The 18256-nt window shown below is 42.7% G+C and overlaps 1 protein-coding gene across 1 annotated transcript in view; it reads left to right on the top strand.

The window, feature by feature from the left end:
• Positions 1 to 7913: 7913 nt before the first annotated feature.
• The window catches only part of CUL1 (cullin 1), a 96690-nt gene continuing 86347 nt past the window's right edge, over positions 7914 to 18256 (top strand). Inside the window, exon 1 of the mRNA XM_075827071.1 lies at positions 7914 to 8016. The gene's annotated coding sequence lies outside the window, so the exon portion shown is untranslated. The remainder of the gene's footprint in view (positions 8017 to 18256) is intronic.

Raw genomic sequence — 18256 nt, forward strand, 5'->3', positions numbered from 1 at the left:
ATCTACGGTCGTGTGCATGGGGCCTAATTGTGAGACGCGAGGTGCGATGATGAATTTAACCTCCATGTGCCTCACATTAATAGTAATTAACCCCATCATGTACCTTACACATTAACCCATTATGACTGAGAAACATGATGGGGTTCATTACTATTAATGTGAGACATTCAAAATTCATCATCGCACCTCGTGCCTAACATTAGAAAACGAAAGAACTTTTTTTTTTTTTTATTACTGTTGGCAAAGTAAACGAAGTATCGGTATCGAAGTCCAAATTTTGGTATCGGGACATCCCTACACGGGCACGTTTTCACTGCAAAATTGCACTGCACTAATCGGCAGCCCTTCTCTCTATCAGTGCAGGATAGAGAGAAGGGACAGCCCTTTCCGCAGTAAAAGAAATTCATACTTATCCGGCCGTTGTCTTGGTGACGCATACCTCTCTTGACATCCAGTCCAACCTCCCTGGATGACGCGGCAGTCCATGTGACCGATGCAGCCTGTGATTGGCTGCAGCGGTCACATGGGATGAAATGTCATCCCGGGAGACCAGACTGGAGGAAGAAGAAGAAGAAGAGTCCTGGGTATGAGAGTTACTGCCGATCAGTTAACTCTTTCAGCACCCTGGACAGTGACTATCCCCTGACGTCGCCTAGCAACGCTCCCGTAATTACGGGTGCACATACGTAGCCACCCGTAATTACGGGAGCCCCATAGACTAAGGTACCCATGGCCAATAGAAGACTATGGGCCCGTAATTACGGCTCGTAATTACGGGCGTTTTTACGTTTGTGTGCATGAGGCCTTACTGCCTTTTTTTCCACATCATGTGAATATAGACTTATAGCCCTCTTCACTCTCCCCTCACAGCGATCCATGATGGAGAGAGAAGAGTTATTATTACAGAGCTTCAACAGTGTAATATATATATATATATATATATATATATATATATATATATATATATATATATATAGATAGATAGATAGATAGATAGATAGATAGAAAACGATAAAAAAGTGTTATATATATAGATAGATAGATAGATAGATAGATAGAAAACGATAAAAAAGTGTTTACTTTCACATTTTTTGTGATTTGTCTGCGCATAATAAAAAATAAAAACATGGAATTAAACTAATCTAGAAAATAAAAGTCTTATTAACCCCTTCCCGACATCCGCCGTATATATACGGCACGGTCGGGAAGGTGTTCCCGCAAACAGCAGTACAGTTACGTCACAGTGATGGTGCAGGCTCAGAAGCAGAGCTGGCACCATCACCGCGGGGTGACAGCTGTATTATACAGCTGGCACCCTCCTGTAACTGCCAGGACCGGAGCTATTCTCCGATCCGGCTGATTAACGCCTCAGATGCTGCGCTCAATAGAGCGCAGCATTTGATGGGTTTTAACCCGACCGGCAACCCAGCGACGCAATTGCTGGGTTGCTATGGCAATCGGAGGCCAAATAATGGAGTCCGAGTCTGATTTGTACGGGAGCCGATAAGGACCCACCTGCGGCGGGTCCTCACAGGCTTGCTGTCAGTGAATAACTGACAGCGCTAATACACTGCACTACGTATGTAGTGCAGTGTATTAGAGTAGCGATCGGGGCATCAGGCCCTCAAGTGCCCTAGTGGGACAAGTTAAAAAAGTTAATAAAAATGTCGTAAAACAATAAAAACACAAGTTTCAAGTAAAAAAAAAAAGAAGCTAAACTGCCTTTTTTCCCATAGTAAGTCTTTTGGTCTTGGTATCGCCGCGTCCGTAACGACCCAAACGACAAAACTATTATGTAAATTATCCCGCACAGTGAACGCAGTAAAAAACACCCATGAAAAACAATGCCAGAATCTTTGTTTTTAGGTCACATCTGGAATTGCAATTTTCACTTTGCACCATCCACTGCGTATTAATTTCTGCAAAACACCTGTGGAGTATAAATTCTCACTACACCCCTTGATAAATGCCGTTAGGGGTGTAGTTGCTAAAACGGGGTCACTTTCGTTTGGTACATCAGGGGTTTTGCAAATGCAACATGGCGTCCGCAAACCATTCCAGCAAAATCTACGCTCCAAAGGATAAATACTGCTCCTTTTCTTCTGAATGCTCCCATATATGTAAACAGCCGATTCTAACCACATATGGGATGTTACCGTACTCGGGAGAAATTTCTTTACAAATGTTGGGGTGCTTTTTCTTCTCTATTCCTTGTAAAAATGAAAAATGTTGATCTAAAACTACATCTTAATGGGAAAAAAAATATTTTTCATTTTCATGGCTTAGTTATAATTAATTCAGCAAAAAACCTTTGGGATCAAAATTTTCACTATACCCCTAGATGATTCCTCAGGGGGTGCAGTTTCCCAAATCGAGTCACTTTTGGGGTGTTTCCACTGTACTAGTACTACAGGGGCTCAGCAAATGTAACATGGCGCCCAGAAACCATTCCAAAATCCAAATGGTGCTCCTTGAATTCTGAGCCCTACCGTATGTCCAAACAGATGTTTATGACCACATGTGGGGTATTGTTTTACGCGGGAGAAATTGCTTTACAAATGTTGCAGTGCTTTTTCTCTTTCAGTCCTTGTGGAAATGAAAAAAAAAATTTGCTAAACCTACATTTTATTTGAAAAAATTCAGATTTTCATTTTCGCAGCCTACTTCCAAAAATTTCTGCAAAAAACCTGTGGTGTCAAAATGTTCACTCTTCCCCTAGATAATTTCCTCAAGGGGTATAGTTTCCAAAATGGGGTCACTTGTTGGGGTTTCCACTGTCTTGTCCCCTCAGGGGCTTTGAGAATGCGACATGGCCACCGCAAACCATTCCTGCTAAATTTGAGCTCCAAGAGCCAAATAGCGCTCTTTCCCTTCTCAGCCTCGCTGTGTGTCCAAACAGCCGTTCATGACCACATGTGGGGTATTGTTTTACTCGGGAGAAATTGCCCTACAAATGTTGTGGTGCTTTTTCTACTTTAGTTCTTTTGGAAATGAAAAAAAATTAGCTAAACCTACATTTTATTTGAAAAAATGTAGATTTTCATTTTCATGGCCTAGTTCCAAAAATTTTTGCAAAAAAACTGGCGGGTCAAAATGCTTGCTACACCCCTAAATAAATTCCTTGAGGGGTGTAGTTTCCAAAATGGTGTCACGTGTGGGGGGTTTCCACTGTTTTAGTACCACAAGACCTCTTCAAAGCTGACATGGTGCCTAAAATATATTCTAATAAAAAGGAGGCCCAAAATCCACTAGGTGCTCCTTTAATTCTGAGGCCGGTGTTTCAATCCATTAGCACACTAGAGCCACATGTGGGATATTTCCTAAAACTGCAGAATCTGGGCAATAAATATTGAGTTGCATTTCTCTGGTAAAACCTTCTGTGGTACAAAAAAATGGATTCAAAATTAATTTCAGGAAAAAAATAATGAACTTTGTAGATTTCACCTCTACTTTGCCTTAATTCCTGCGAAATGTCTAAAGGGGTAAGAAACTTTCTAAATGCTGTTTTGAATACTTTGAGGGGTGCATTTTTTAAAATGGGGTGACTTATTGGGGGTTTCTGATATCTAAGGACCTCAAAGCCACTTCGGAACTGAACTGGCCCCCGTAAAAATAGCCTTTTGAAATTTTCTTTAAAATGTGAGGAATTTTGCTAAAGTTCTAAGCCTTGTAACTTCCTAGAAAAATAAAAGGATGTTCAAAAAACGATGCCAAACTAAAGTAGACATATGGGGGATGTTAATTAGCAACATTTTTGTGTCTTATACCTGCCTGTCTTACAAGCAGATACATTTAAATTGAGAAAAATGCAAATTTTTGCAATTTTTCGCTACATTTTGGTGTTTTTCACAATTAAATACTGAATGTATCGGGCAAATTTTGCCACTAACATAAAGTCCAATGTGTTACGAGAAAAAAATCTCAGAATCGCTTGGATAAGTACAAGCATTCCGGAGTTATTACCACATAAAGTGAAACATGTCAGATTTGAAAAATGAGGCTCTATCAGGAAGGTCAAAAGTGGCCGAAAAGGGAAGGGGTTAAAAAAAAAACCAGTAAAATAATTGTGATATTCATAGCAGTATTATCGTTTAAAGAAGTGCATGTCAAAAGTGGAAAATTTGACCTGGACACAGGGGCATCAATGACCCTTGGCCATGAAAGGGTTAATTACCCTGCAGCACCACCACAGTGGAAACAAAGCATTACACAGTTCCCCTTGAAGTCAACAGGCATCGCCCACAAGTCATGGTAAATTAGTGTCATTACCGTAACTTGAACCTCGACCTAAATGATTCCCTAAGGTAAAAAAAAGCATGAGCCACCTTATAATCATCTGAAACATATGACCATGTAGCTCCTAGCTGGCGTAGATTTCACTCTGTGGGGTGCAGCAAGGCCCAGGAACCTTGCCCCCCCCCCCCCTATCTCTTCCCTTCGGACAATTAAATAAACAATAAATAATTATTATGAGATGAATCCTTTTACCTGCTCATACATGTGCATTACATTACTATGTAATAGGCACTGCTGCACAAACCTTGTCTCACTTTAATTTTTTTGCATATCCTCCTCCATTATTTAGATATCGGTGCCGTTATATTTGGCACCCGATATGTAAATAACCCCGTCAATGGGGCATGTAAATGGCATAGGGGCGATTACTTATCGCCATGACACTGTCCAATCAGCTACGGACAGTGTCACAGCGGTTTGTGCTGTGTGATCTATCTCGCGAGTTCAAACAGTCTTTCCTTCACTGTCTGACGAGAGCTGGAGAGAGGAGAGCTTGCACAACAGAAGAGCAGAGGAAGAATGCGAATTCTTATTCTTCTGTTCCACGGCGGCAAAAGTATTGTCAGCAGCGACGTCGGAGCTCTGCGCGCACACACGCTCTCACTCTTCAGCACTCGGCAGACAAGGACGACAAGACTGTGTGATCTCGCGAGAGAGATCACACAGCACAAGCCACTGTGTCACTGTCTGTAGCTGATTGGACAGTGTCACAGCGATAATAACAGGCCCCCATGCCATTTACACGCCCCATTGACAGTTCAGGGGGTTATTTACATATCGGGTACCATATATAATGGGACTGATATCTAAATAACAGAGGAGGATAGGAAAAAAAGTTGAAGTGAGACAAGGTTTGTGCAGCATGGCTATTACATGGTGCACTCAGGTGAACATGTATGGGCTGGTGTAAAGGGAAGTGTTTTCTATGTACATGTGAGTGTAGATATTCCCCCCAAGATAGGTGTGTATCTCTGCCCTCCGGGGGAGAAGACAGTGGACAAATCCTATGCATTCCCACTGCCTGCCCCCCCCCCCCCCCCAGGTAATGAGATTCCAATGGGGAGGAGCCATGAACAGTCCCATGGCCTACTTGCACATGCATGAGCATGTGATGTCAGACAGACGTGCATGGACAAGGTATAAGAGGGGCCTCTCTTGCTCCCGCAACCCCCACCAGACACCAACTCTTGCTCCTGCCTCCCTCACCAGACACCTACAGCTCTCACTTCCTGCTCACCAGACACCAACAGACCTCTTTAACCCATGCACCGCTAAGTATCTTCCCTCTCTCTCTCTCCCCCTCCTCTCCGTAACCCTACTTTCCCTGGTAACACTTTTCCGTCCCTGGTCTACAGATTTCCCCTGGTATTTAACCCCTTTTGTGTATAGGGAAAGTTGGGGGTGGGTCACAGAAGCAAGCATGAGTGAGTGCACTGTAACTTGTATGTATGTTAGTTAAGTGGGTGGGTTTTAGTATAGTATTGTAATATATTGTATTGGTACTGTGGCACGTGTAGTTATTATATGCATTAAGGTATGCTGATGCTATATCGTGAATTATGTTAGGGAAGTGGGTGGTGGTATAGATTAGTGTTTGTAATACCTTGTTTATGCTGTACCACGTGTAGGGTCAGTGTATTCAATACATATTAAGTTATGTGTATCGGTATGCACTGATACTATACTGTGATTATTTACTGTGTTTGGTGTATTTTATATCTAAGTGTGATTACTGTTTGCATTAATAAATAAACCTTTATTTACTATGCAGTCGTATACACTTAGTATCAAAGCAATTAGATTAAAGTTAATATAAGGCCTCATGCACACGACCGTAGTGTTTTTCTGGTCCGCAAATTCCAGGACCGTGTTCCGTGAAATGTCCTCCGCAGTTCATCCGTATGTAATCCGCAGTTCATCCGTATGTAATCCGCAAAATGCGGATAAAAAAAAAAAGCCTAGGTAAAACAGGATGACGACAGAACTCATTCTCGGTCGTCGCCTAGCAACACTTCTGCAAACTGCGGTTGACACACGGAGGTGTACCCGCATTTTCCACGGGCCCATTGACTTTTATGGGCATGTCCGCATCAAATTTGCGGCCCGTAATAAGACATGTCCTGAGTTTGTGCGGCACGGATTTGCGAACATGCGGGGACCCGTGAAAACACGGATAGTGTGTATGGGCCCATAGAAATGAATGGGTCCGAAATTCTCCCGTGGATTTTCGGGGGAATTGCAGACGCAAAAACACGTTCGTGTGCATGGGGCCTAAGAGAAAGGTAGGGGACACTAGGCATAACCCTAGTGACCCTGATATAAAAGAGGTAGTAAGAGAGCGACACTAGCCAGTGAACCCGGTTATTACTACGCCCCCTTTAACTACTGGTGAAAGGTTCTCTTTAATAAATCTGTGCATCTTAGCATTGCCCGTGTGGTGCCACGACCGCGGCTCTGTCCACCCATCCCCACCAGACATACAATAAAAAATATGTACTCACCTCACCGCTTCCCTTTTACCCACCGGATCCCCTCCGCATGCTGTAGCTCATACAACGTACCGGCCGCACGGTGAGAGAAGCTGAGGGGACATGCAGGGGAGAAGAGGAGCGATAAGGTGAGTATACACATTTTTTCTTTTACATCCGGTGGGGACGGGTGTCTCACAGTTTTGGTCCTTGCACAGGCCAGTGCCTCGATAAATATGTTGCATTTTGCTTCTGCGGAGAAGATAGCTAAGACTGACGTATGAAACGGCAGTCTTAGTAAATCTGCCCCCTAGTGTTCCTGAGAATGAGAAATTGGCTGCTTTAGGCTAGAGACTTATCGCTTCTACAGAAAAAAAAAATCGCTGATACCGCTGCACATAGAAACGTATTGAATAGCTTGAAAATCTCATCAAAATCACTGCAATCATGCGAGTCACTAACGATTACATATTTTAATGGCTACATAATGGGATTTCTGAGCGATTTCAAAAAGTAGCAGCTTCTTTTTTTACTCCATAGAGTAATATAAAAATTGTTCGGAAATTTCTTAAAAATCCAGTTTTGCTTACGCTATAGAAATAAAGTTGTACTACAAAATGTCTATGTGTAGCCCAAGCCTAAGCACGTCAAGGGTTACTGTCCCATCATACGTGACATGTAAGCAATGCGGGTAGTCTTAGCTGTGGCAGGTATTTATGAGCAATCTGTGGAGGGCAGTTATTGTGGCATCCGTGATGTGAAGACATTTGTGGCCGGCATACGGTTATGGGTGAACCTCTGGGTGACCCGCTGTTACGGGGACATCAGCGACTATCATACTATTATGAGGTATCCCTAGGTGGAGCACCGTTATGGTGGCACTTCCGGGTGACATATTGTTGGGGGCATCTGTGGCTTAGTCTGTCACTTTGGAACCAGTTAGTTACAGACATGTGAGAAAACTGCTGTGGTGCTCTACCCCGGACTGCAAAGCAAACAATCTCAATTATCTAACAACACGACACCTTCCACGTGCTACTTTTCTGCTTTCTTCCGCAGCTTAGCCTTAGGAAGCCATCTTGGTACACCCACTTTCTTTACCTAACTCGCTTCCTGTACCTAGCCATGTGCTACGGAGATCCTGCCTAGACCCATCCCTCCAGGCCGGTCACATGACAGTGACGTCATACCTCCCGTAACTCGGTTCTAGCAGCGTCATAGCGGAGTAGAGCAGCCTTCAGGCAGAATGCTGGTAAGAACGATGGAGAACTATCATATGTATGTATATGTATGTATGTATGTATGTATGTATGTATGTATGTATGTATGTGTATGTATATATGTATGTATGTGTGGGGGGTGGGGTGTGTTCAGATATACGCAGGACTGGCTACCTCACTATGTGGCTGCTATACAGTGTAGTGGGATACAGTACTAATGTTGTCATGTGTGACATCACCAGCTGTAGTGCTGATATGATATAGCTGTGTTATTATCAGTCATCTAAAGGCACATTTAGATCTTGAATTTTTTTTTGATGTGAAGTCATTGTTATGACTGTAGAATATGTCAGATATTGTGGCCCCTGCTTTTTTGGGAATGGAGATTGGGCACCTCCATTCTCCTAAATGGGGGCTCCAGCAATCGGATGCCCACCGATCTGACTTTCATGGCGTAGCGAAGTCTGGTGGGAAAGTAGAGTAAAACATAGGGAGTTTATCTTTTCTTTTCTTAGACTGTGAGGAGTAGAAGTGATGATATTCTCTTATTCTGGTGTATATGTCACTATAACATGTGTCCCACCTGAATATACTGCTGTCATGTTGTCTGTAGAAGAACTCCATGGCAACAGACTACAAACTGCCCAAAGCGTGGTACTGCGGTTCAGATCCTCTCTATGAACTGTATTTTAGACACAACAGACGGTTCCACCGAACCAAAAAGTTCCATAGTGATCTACGTGTAAGTTTATTAGCACCGTGTGTGGTCCGGGTGTTTCGCCCATAAGACCAGCTACAGGTGACACTTTATTGCTGGGGAATGGAAATAATTCATTAATTATAATTGTACTCCCTGTCAGGCCCCTTCATGTCTCATTATTGCACTACGTTAAGCGTGTATGTTGGGACGCATCCATAAGGCCCCATTAGACAACGGAGGAGAGAAGAGGGTCCTTTTGGCCTTTTGTCAGGCTGTTATATGCGAGTATACTTTTTTTTTTTTTTTGAGGAATGGAATAGCATAGTAGACTACGCAATTCCATACAATGAAATCCAGAAAAAAAATGCACAGTATACGTTTTTCTAATAAGGGATCCTATGGGTAACGTATAGCTTACATCATAGGCATCCGTTTCACATATATGTAATGCGCTTTTTAATAGCTTTTTGTGATGTAAATGTTAAATGGATACCATTAGAGTCAATTTGCGGCTGACACATAAAACAAATGCCTATGGTGGTATACATCCACACAATAGGTGATCATTTTCTGATCGCTGGGGCCCCCCCCCGATCGTGAGATCCCGAATTCCCCCCCCCCCCCCCATTTCTCGACCAAGAGGAGGACATTAAATGGAGCGGCGGTCGACGCTCCATTTAAAGTCTATGGGAATGGTGGAAATGGTGAAATACAGTGCTCGGCCGTTTCGGTCTTTCTCACGGACGCATGCTTGACGCATTTACATTCAAGGTTCTCCTTACTACAGGGAGTGCAGTGAGGAGGATATGGGGGTTTGGCACCCCAATTTCAGCCGTATTTAGGAGCGTAAAACACTCGTAATGATGGGTCCACCATTCCACTACTGATCTAGTTCTCTTCTGATGGTGGCATTTACTCTTATTGAGTTCCAGCCAGTTCAGTTGAAAGTTCAAGGCATCAGAGCTTGATGCCATATGCAGCAGCTTCAGCACCATGTATTAGACCAGGGGTCTCAAACTCGGCCAGGTAAGTGTGCCACATATAGAAAAAATGGGAAGTTGACGGGCCGCATTACTTTCAAATTTGATACAATATAAAATTATTGTTAATCAATTAGTTATTTGAACTACTACAACACTATAATCATAATACTACATTACTATAATAATACCGCTAGGTTTAAAATTTGAGAGAATTCTCCACGTGCTTATTTCAACAATCCAGTTTTCCAGTTTAATTGTCACTAAATGCAGTCTGGCCGCTCAGTTGGCAGTGTTTGGCAGACACACGTCACGATTGGGCAGCCCCTTTTTAGATAGTGCCACAGTGCCCTCCGCAGACGCTGCCACAGTGCCCTCCGCAGACGCTGCCACAGTGCCCTCCACAGAAGCACTAGTATAGGCTCTGCCCCGGAACTCTGGGAAAGCCACTGACATCAGTGTCCATATATGGACAGTGATGTCAGGGTCTTGCCCAGAGCTGGAGTCCCGGAGCAGAGCCGCTTCTAGCACTCTACCTGGGATTCCAGCTCTGCTCCCGACATCACTGTCCATATATGGACATGGATGTCAAGGGCAACCCCAGAGCTGGAGTCCCGGTCAGAGCGCTAGTAGTCTCTTCCTGGGACTACAGCTGTGCTCCTGACATCACTGGGACTCCTGCTCTTGGGAAGCCCCTGACATCACTGTCGATGTATGGACAGCGATCTCCGAGACTTCCCCAGAGTCCCGGAGCAGAGCCTATACTAGCGCTCTGCCCGGGACTCCAGCTTTGGGGAAGCCCCAGACATCGCTGTCCATATGTGGACAGCGATGTTAGGGAATTCCACAGAGTCCCGGAGCAGAGCCTGTACTAGCGGCTCTGTGTCCCGCGGGCCGAGGATGACAGACCCAGGGGCCGCATGCGGGCCGCGTGCTTGAGACCCCTGTATCAGACCAAAGTCGATGGTAAACAAGTGTGCACAGAGGCAAAAGGAAGCGTTTTACCATTACTGATTGAGGTTTCCCTGTTCCATCTTCATTTGTGCCGGTGATTAGAGGTTGTGACCAGGAGCTGATGCATGAGTGATCAGTGGCGGTAAGACCAATGGGTTGATAAAATGAAGGAGTTGCAATTCTTTTCTATTTTCATTTCAGCCACGTTTGGCCTAATGTAATGGGCCAAAACTTCTCTCTCCCAAATGAAGATGTTGGTTCACAATTTTCCCAGACTGTATTTTGTGGGATCCTCAGCAGTCTGATCTCTGTTGATCCAACATGCAGCATAAGTGTATCCAGTGTACCCCTTTGGAGAGCTGCTACGTTTTCCCACCCCGTGCCGGCATTTAAAATTCTGCCGCTTGCTTCTTAGGACTGCTGCTTTATTGGTAGTATACTACATGATGATAAAATGGCAGATTGTAGTACGTAGCCAAAAAGAAGCTGACATCTAAAGGCTATAACACTCTTTGAATATTTTTTTTTTAACCCCATTGAACTCTATAGGGAAGTTCTGCAGCAAATGTGCTGCCTATTCAGAGCATAAATTCACCTGCTGCGGATTTATAGTCCGTGTCGCAGGTCAATTTATACACGTTTTCTGTGCTACATTTTTCTGCAGCGAATGAGATTTGTTCAAATCTGATCCACTTTGCTGCTACATACGCTGCGGATATCCCGCACACAACACCGATGGAAAGTCCGCTGGGTATTCGCCCTGACCTGTCATACACATACCCTGTAAGATGTTAGGTATTTCGTACACTGTGGGACACCTGAAAGCTCATGAGAATACTGTGAAATGCTCATTTATTGGAAAGAAAAACATATTTATTTACTTGAAAGGTGAAGAGGACAAATAATATTAAAGTTGTAAAAAGTCCCATTGATTTAATCCAGCTTCTTATCTTACTCCTACACGGGCATGAAACAACTGGTGATAACTATAAATGGCAGGCATCTTTCCATAGACCCTGAATGGCAAATAAATTGTCTTTGTTCTGCGGAGTAACATCAACCCCCCCCCCCCCTCCAGTTTTCCTCTTGTTCCAGTAAGAAAAAGAAGACAAGCGGCGCCCACAAGTGCAATAGCATAGGACAAAAATGGAGCAGTAGATAGAAGTATTATGCTCACCTTTGTCAGGTTGTGTACACATAGGCAACACTATTATATGCGTGGTGTGAAACCCGGCAGTGCTGCAGTCTGACCACTAATCACTGTGGTCCTTGAACCCTTAGGGCCACTTTCACACGGCAGTATTTTGGTCCATATTTGTAAGCCAAGGCCAGGAGCGGAACCTACCCAGAGAAAAAATATAATATAATGGAAAGGGTTTTACCTCTTCTATGTTTTGAACCTACTCCTTGTTTTGGCTTCCATATACTGACCAAAATACTGCCGTGGGAAAGTGTCCTTAGGCCTCATTGAGACGAGCGTGTTTAAATACGAAAGTGAAACGGAGCACTATATGGACAACCGGTACGCCACTGTGTGTCTGTATGTCCGTATTTGCCAGTGTTTAAAATTGTATCCATATTTGGTTCAGTATTTATTCAGTATTTTCATCCGTTTATTACTTTCTGGTTTATAAAACTCCTCCCTGACATTATTTTACAAAGAAATACGGCAAAAAACACGACCAAATATGCATGAAATACTGTCCAAGTCATAACTTTATATACACATAGGTAACATTCATTAGACCTCAGTTTTTCACAATTCCTGACATTTAATCCTAATCCCTCTTTTAGGTCGGTTAGGATCACTACTATAGTTCATGAATGTAAAATATCAGATTAACAATGAGACAATGATTTCAGCTTTTCTTTCATCACGTTCCCAGTGGCTCAGAAGTTTACGTACACATGGTTTAGTTTTTGGTAGTATTGCTTCTAAATTGTCTGACTTGGGTGAAACATTTTGGGTCGCCATCCAATAGCTTCTCAATAAGTTGCTGGAATGTTGGCCCTTTCTTCTTGACAGAACAAGTGTAACGGAGTCAGGTTTGTAGGCCTCCTGTTCTGCCCATAAATTTCTATGGGATTGAGGTCAGGGCTTTGTAATGATCACTGCATTACCTTCACTTTGTTGTCCTTAACTAGTTGCGGATCGCCGATAGACTATAAGGCTGGGTTCACACGACCTATTTTCAGACGTAAACGAGGCGTATTATGCCTCGTTTTACGTCTGAAAATAGGGCTACAATTCGTCGGCAAACATCTGCCCATTCATTTGAATGGGTTTGCCGACGTACTGTGCAGACGACCAGTCATTTACGCATCGTCGTTTGACAGCTGTCAAACGACGACGCGTAAATTGACTGCCTCGGCAAAGAAGTGCAGGACACTTCTTTGCAACGTAATTTGAGCCGTTCTTCATTGAAGTCGAGGAGGAGCTTTTATGTCTGAAACGACGCAACTGTTTTCTCCTGAAAACAGTCTGTCTTTTCAGACGTAAAAGACAGTTCTCGTGTGCACGTACCCTAAATGTCCGGGCGGTCCGCACCTATCTGTACAAGGTAGTTTCAGAACGTCCTGCAGATTTACATTGTTTGCTGCTCCCTGGCAGCATTTAGCTCCGGTATACAGCTGTCTCTAGAGAGCTGTATTCCGGTGCTTTACCTGAAGACCAACCAGCGTGGTCTCCGAGCATGTGATCGCTGTGACAGCCTGTATCAACGATCACAAAAAAGTTTGTAAGAAGTTTGTAAGAAAATAACAAACTTTCATATTGTTGTATATTCTTCCCTCTCTGGCAGGCTTTTAGAGAGGGAGAAGAATAACGTAAAAAAAACACGGAAATTATTATTTTTTTTCTATCCATCTATCTTTTTTTATCCATTATAGATAAAGATATCATTATTTAAAAGCTGATTTTTTTTGCCATACAAAAAAAGATTATCTCATCGCAAGTATTGAAGTCCATGTGGTCGCGTCGCTTTTATTTTCGATGTAGGCTACGGGACTAAGCGGTTTTTGACTATGCGACCTGTGGTGGCCAAAGTCGCTGTGTAGCCTTAGCCTAAAACTATACTAGATATCAATATATATATGATAGATTAGATTACAATCTTTATTTGTATGACAAAAAAATCTGCGTTTAGAGAGATAACATAAGTATATCTTTATATATCTATCTGAATACAGATTTTTTTGTGTCATACAAATAAAGATTATTATTATTTCTATCTGATATCATATATATTGAAGTATTGTACAGTTTTAGGCCTTATGCACACGACCGTAGTATTTATATTTACGGAGCCGTAATTGCGGATAAAATACTGAAGCGTTAATTTCTATCGGCCACTGCCACATTCCCGTATATTTACAGGTGAGTGTCCGGCCCGTAGAAATGAGCTGCAAAAAATAGGACATCCTATATTTCGCATTTACAGACCGTTCTCCTATTCTTATTACTGTGAGCACGGTCCGCAAATGCGGCTGACATTCTGCGACCCGTCCGTGCAGCATTTACTGTCCGTAAATACTGCACGGACGTGTGCAAGTGGCCTTAAGCTGGGGCTACACAGTGACTTTGGGCGCGACAGAGCTCAAACGCCCAAAGATCGCTATGTCCCATAGCTTACATTATAAGTAATGAAAGTCAATGTGGTCGCGTCACGAAGTGCAAGTTGCCGTGGCATGACCGTCGCAAGAAATCCAAACTGTCGTGTCACGATGACTTGCAGGTGGCAACCCGACCACATTAACTTTCATTACTTGCGATGTAGGCTATGAGACATAGCGATCTTTGTCTTTGCGACCTGTGTCGCGGCCAAAGTTGTAGCCTTAGTGTGATTTTTACATGTGGTGGATTCACTGCAGACTTTACCTGTGGATTTGTGCAGATAAAGTCTGAAGTGGATTACAGTACAAGGCAAGTAGATGAGATTTTACCAATCTCATCCACATACTGCAGATTTTATTTATGTTGTTAAGGGGGTTTCCATAGGTGATTTTGGGGGTGTACTTCACAACATCTGTAACGGTCAATGTAATTTCAGCAAACCAGCTTTGGAAAATTTGCATTCGAAAAGCCAGTTTGTGCACCTCTCTATGTAAGCTCTACTTTGCGCCAAATGTGTAAGAAATGCACACACTTGGTATAGCTGAAGTCGGCAGAAGTTGCCAAATATGTGTTCGGGTGTCACTGGCATGCACTAGATGTAAAAAATACAAAAAAAACACCTAAATTCACTAGTTCACATTTTGATTTAAATTTTTTTTTTCATTCTATACTTTTAAAAAAGTAAAATATATCACTTATTTTTTTTTTACACGTTATGGAAGCCCAATATGTTCTGAGAAAAAAATAGAGCAAATACATGTAGGTTGGAAGAGCTATAGAACAACAATTTAGCTTTAAAATTGGCATACGGCTAAAATTTGATAATGTGCCTGGTCAGGAAGTGGTAACAGGCTATGTACAACTTTGAACAAAACTAATTTTTTTTTTAAATAAATATTTTTGTGATTTCAAACAACTTTAAAATTGACTTCAATGACTTTTTCTTTAAACTTTTTAAGATACCGCGTCTATGTATCCTGTATACATAGAAGCTGTATCGTTCCATCCAAGCAGATTCCGTCAGATGCGCTGTACTGATGGCTCAGCTGAAAGCTGATCACGCAGAATCCAGCTAATAACTATCACATATAAATTGATTAACTTAGATGTGATTGTTATTAGCTGGATCCGACCAGCTTTCAGCCGAGCTGTCAGTTCAGTTGACCTGACGGAATCTGCTTTGACGGATCAATACAGCTTCTATGTATACAGAGAACATAGAAGTTGTATCTTAAAAAGTAAAAAAAAAACTCAAAGTAAATTTTAAAAGTTGTTTGAAATCACTAAAAATATTTTATTTAAAAACAAAAAAATTAGTTCAAAGGTAAACATGGCATTTTAAGCCATTTTTTCACAACTTTGGAAGTATTCTTGGGGTTGTTGTCCATTTGGAAGACCAACTAGCTCCCTAGCTTTAAAGGGGTTCTCTGGGCATTTTATATTAATGGCCTAACCTTAGAATAGGTTATCAATATCAGATCGGCAGGGTTTTGACTCCCGGCATTCCACCGATCAGCGGACTGGGCCGTGTCGAGAAAATTCCGCAGCCTCTTCAGTGTTTACCAGGCGCAGCGCCATACACATCTATAACGGCTGTGCCTGGGATTGCAGCTCGGTCCTATTCACTGGGACTAGAACTACAATCCCAGGCACAGCCGCTACGGATGTGTACGGCGCTGCGCCTGGTAAGCTATAAAGAGGCCACTGTGTCATGCTTATCACCAGGGGTGCCAGCAGTCGGTCCCACACCTATCTGATATTGATGATCTATCAGGAAATGCTATCAATATTAAATGTCCAGAGAACCCCTTAAACTTCCAGGCTGACGTCTTGAGATGCGGCTTCAATAGCTCCACATAATTTTCCTTTCTCATAATGCCATCTATTTTGTGAAGTGCACCAAGTCCCTACTACAGCAAAGCACCCCCACAACATGATACTGCCACCCCGGTGCTTAACGGTTGGCATAATGTTCATTGGCTTGCAAGCCTCCCCCTTTTTCCTCCATACATAATGAAGTCAAAATGGTAAAACGGTTCCATTTTTTTCATCAGACCAGAAGACATTTTTTTTTGTCCCCACGTGCAGTTGCAAACTGTAACCTAGCTTTTTTTATGGTGGTTTTGGAGTAGTGGCTTTCTTGCTGAGTGACCATTCAGGTCATGTCGATATAGGACACGTTTTACTTTTAATATAGATACTTTTGTACTTTTTTACTGTTCTTGGATTGATTTTGTATTTTTAGCACCAACTTATGTTCATCTCTAGGAGACAGAACGCGTCTCCTTCCTGAATGGTATGATGGCTGCGTGGTCCCATGATGTTTAAACTTCCATGTTATCGTTTGAACAGATGAACGTGGTACCTTCAGGCGTTTGGACATTTCTCTCAAGGATGTGCCGTAATTCCTTTTCTGATGTCTTGGGCTAATTTCTTTTGATTTTCCCATGATGTCAAGCAAAGAGGCAAGTAGGCTTTAAAAGGGCTGTCCACGCACGAACCACTGATTACCTATCCTGAGGATAGGTCATTAGTATATGATTGGTGGGGGTCCGACACCCGGTCGCTGCACCGATCCGCTGCTCCGGCTGCCTCCGGGCACCGGATGTCCATGCCGGAAGCAGATGGCTCCGGTCACAGAATAGCAGTTGAGCTGCAGTACTGCTCCTATTCAAGTGAATAGGAGCAGAGTTGCTGTTTCGTGTTACGGAGCCATCTGCTTCCAGCTCCGAATACTGCAAACCCTGCATAACATTCGCGCCTGGAGGCAGCTGATTGCTGCGGGGTCCAAGTGTGACCGATCATATACTGATAACCTATCCCTGTTGTCCGTGTGTGGACAACCCCTTTAAAATACTGCCACAGCTATACCTGCGATGAAATCAAACTATGTCTAAAAGCCTATAGCTTTTAAAGCCATGACATAATTTTCTGGAATTTTCCAAGCTATTTAAAAACACAGTCAACTTGGTGTATGTAAACTTCTGAGCCACTGGGAATGTGAAGAAAGAAATAAAAGCTGAAATAAATCGGTCTCTAGTATTATTCTGACATTTCACATTCTTGAAATATAGCAGTGATCCTAACTGACCTAAGAGAGATAATGTGTACTAGTATTAATTTCAGGAATTGTAAAAAATCTGGCTAAGGTGCATGTAAACGTATGACTTTACGTGCTAATTTCAATAAAATACGCGACTGGTGTATTTTACTCACATCCCATTTACTTTAATGGGGTATAAAGTTCTGTAATAAGCCATGCGATAAGGCATGTTGTGATTTTAAAAATGCAGTCACGTATGGAAAAACAAGCGTATTCCAAAAAGCTTAATGGCGCTTGCTGTTTTTACACATGGTATTATGGATTTGACTAAACGCGGTGAAAATATGGATGTTAGGCTTCGTTCACATCTGCGCTAGTGTCTCATTCCGTCTGAGCTTTCCGTTGGAACGGGACCCTGACTGACACAAATGGAAACCAAAGGTTTAGACTACGCTATTGATTTAGTCATAACGACGGAACCCTTGCACAACGGAGACAAACGGAAACCATTGGCACCGGATCAGTCACCATTGAAATTCATGGTGATGGAAACGGAAACCTTTTGGTTTCTGTTTGTGTCAGTCGGTCCCGTTCCGTCAGAACGGGACCCTAGCGCAGATGTGAACGAAGCCTAAGTTACGCTCTTCTGAATGAGGCCTTAGACCAGGGGTCTCAAACTCAGCCGGGTAAGTGGGCCACATATAGAAAAATGTTTGATGGGCTGTATTACTTGCAAATTTTATACAATACGAAATCATTATTAATCAATTATGCATTTTAACTACTCTAAGCCCCTTTTCACACTGAGTTTTTTTTGGCACTTTTCTGACGTAGATACTGCGTCGGAAAACGTGCCAAAAAACGTCTGAAAATGCCTCCCATTGATTTCAATGGGAGGCGGACACGTTTTTTTTTTACCGCGAGCGGTAAAAAGAAGGGGCATGCCCTATCTTCGGGCGTTTACGAATTTTGAGGCTGAATT

Source organism: Rhinoderma darwinii, chromosome 5 (assembly GCF_050947455.1).
Source record: "Rhinoderma darwinii isolate aRhiDar2 chromosome 5, aRhiDar2.hap1, whole genome shotgun sequence".
Taxonomy (NCBI): Eukaryota; Metazoa; Chordata; class Amphibia; order Anura; family Rhinodermatidae; genus Rhinoderma; species Rhinoderma darwinii.